Here is a 2,556-nt window from a genome sequence, read left to right on the forward strand (position 1 = left end):
TGATCTTCGTGATCGTTCCTTAGCCGTGTGCGGTGCCCCCCTCCACCATATTCCACCTCGGTCATATCATTGCGGTGCTTAGGCGAAGCCCTGCGTCGGTAGAACATCATCATCGTCACCACGCCGTCGTCTGACGGAACTCATCCCCGACACCCTGCTGGATCGGAGTCCGGGGATCGTCATCGAGCTGAACGTGTGCTGAACTCGGAGGTGCCATATATTCGGTACTTGGATCGGTCGGATCGTGAAGACGTACGACTACATCAACCACGTTGTCATAACGCTTCCGCTATCGGTCTACGAGAGTACGTGGATAACACTCTCCCCTCTCGTTGCTATGCATCACCATGATCTTGCGTGTACGTAGGATTTTTTTTTGAAATTACTACGTTCCCCAACAGGTTATTCAACATTGAAGCTGCTTGCATTGATCCACAATAGATCTTGACTTCGGCGAAAAATGAGGTATATTGAGATTAATGACGCATGGTTACATACAGATAGAAGAACCGGTTGTACTATATTTATTTTTTGTCCTCAAGTAGCGCTTCTACTTACTCATGGAGCAACTTGGTCCGCAGGTTCTGTACACACTATTTTCAGAAGCTTGTGTGGCAGCAACAATATTTGTACCACGACATGTAGTCGAAACAGAGGGAAAAACTTTGTAGAGATTGAAGTTTCACTGTTACAAACACAATAAAGGTACCCTCTGCTCTTTCGTCTGACATAAGCCATTTCAGATCATCTTTGACTCTTTGTGTACCAACTAGGATCTATAAATAGCAGCAGTGATATTATAAGGTGGCGGTATTATATATATATTCTTAGTTGAGAATTTGGTAGTTAGCTAACTTAGGGCATGTGGATTACATGTACCATGCCGAATAAACCTACATGCTCTTGTCATTGCAGGTTTCATGGTGGCAGTGCCTTCTTCTACATGATGGGAATTCGACGGCATTTTGTTGTTTTGTTGTTAAATACCAACTGGGCATGTCGTTTATTCTCAGATCAAGTAATATGACCATCTCTTGCAGACAAAACGCTCGGGGAAAGTCCCAGTCGTGCACCTGTGATCGCTGGAACGACATACTGTTTTAGGAACGCAATACAGACTGGTCAGGACGTTTGTGTCTATAGGATGGAATTACATGATATGTCAAAATGGTGGTCTTTATTATGCAATTTAACTGATCTCTTGTTGAACCCCTCCTTTTCCAGAAAAAAACTATTATTTAATCTTTGAAGTTTAATCTTCTGTCTACATAGTTTTACTGATAATTGAATGCATTAGTTCATAGCATTTTGTGGTGAAAATCTAGGTCAACAACCATATATATACTAAGGTGAACTTACTACTGACTGCATTTCCTGTTAACAGAGTTTACTGTTTGATATTTGGGACCCTCAATTTCGCTCAGAATCTCATTATCCAGACGTTGTCCTGTCATATTTTTTCTTGATAATCAAAGTGAATTTCTTTGAAATTATTCCAACTCTGCAACTGGTGGAGGGTTGCGCTTAACTAAGGTCCCAAAAGGGAAACAATCATGTTCTTTGTTAACAATCGAGTAAAACAAAGCATCATTGTGTCGTCTTACTTTGAATAGTTTAGGCGGCAGCTTCTTTTGTGTGGCGTAACAATACATGGAGTTCCTGTTTCAATAGGGCTCTATTAAGTTGCAACCAAGCAAGTGCATGGTCATGCCAGATACTTTTGTTCTTAATATTGTGTAGGTTTCTATATGTTGAATTTATAGAAGCATTATTAAGCTCATGCTTTCAGGGAAATGATTGACAATGGCACTTTTGAGCTATGATGCTCATATGTTACCAAATGATATCATTTCAACCCAACAAAGAATGTTGATACTAGAGTTCATACTCCATCTGATTTTACTTCCTATCATTTTCAGCCTGTTATGTAGAAGATTTATACATGGCAGCTACATGAATGGGAATCAGCAGTAAACAGAATGCAGGGTTCATCAAATGGGTAACAAGAAAAAGGCTACCCCCAAAACCTGCATTGTTTGTCTTCTATTTTGAACCTCATGGACTCAAGCTTCAGATACCATCTAACGGACCGAAGCAGAGATCACATAAGTTTCGGTTATATAGCTTTCTGAAGAGAGCTGGATGGCTTTTACTAAGATGGTACAAAATGTATGTTTTGTAGTCAAATCATTAGCTCATGCTTTTTTTCCTGGCAGAGTTTCTTGTTTCTGTTAAAACCTGGCATGTCAATCCCATGACGGAGGGCCATTGCCCGGTGCACAAGGCTCCCGTCTGTGTGATGGTCGCTGAAGCGATCAAAGCGTCTAGCAGGGACTCATCCCTGGTGGTGGTGGACAGCAGAAGAGACCACTGGGATGAAGAACAGTGACAACTTCTGTCCTTAGGCGTGAGCTGATGCAAAGATACCTCCCGTCCTCAAGCGCGAGCTTAGTTGGAATCCCAATGTTTGTTAGTACTGTGTTGTATATTACATATATTGGAGCCAATATTTCTAGGTGAAGAGCCAAACAAGTGCAATGGATTATACATTGATGG

The 2,556-nt window shown here is 41.4% G+C and overlaps 1 long non-coding RNA gene across 3 annotated transcripts in view; it reads left to right on the forward strand.

The window, feature by feature from the left end:
- Positions 1-2,209, forward strand: part of LOC119348844 — a 6,121-nt gene extending 3,912 nt beyond the window's left edge. For 2 of the 3 annotated variants that reach the window (XR_005169135.1, XR_005169137.1), the window contains exons 3-5: positions 402-465; positions 582-705; positions 916-2,209. This is a non-coding gene — a long non-coding RNA (uncharacterized LOC119348844). Of the gene's footprint in view, positions 1-247; positions 306-401; positions 466-581; positions 706-915 lie in introns of those variants that run through there. The other variant, XR_005169136.1, reaches the window with a different exon arrangement.
- Positions 2,210-2,556: the final 347 nt, after the last annotated feature.

Source organism: Triticum dicoccoides, chromosome 1B, assembly GCF_002162155.2.
Source record: "Triticum dicoccoides isolate Atlit2015 ecotype Zavitan chromosome 1B, WEW_v2.0, whole genome shotgun sequence".
NCBI lineage: Eukaryota > Viridiplantae > Streptophyta > Magnoliopsida > Poales > Poaceae > Triticum > Triticum dicoccoides.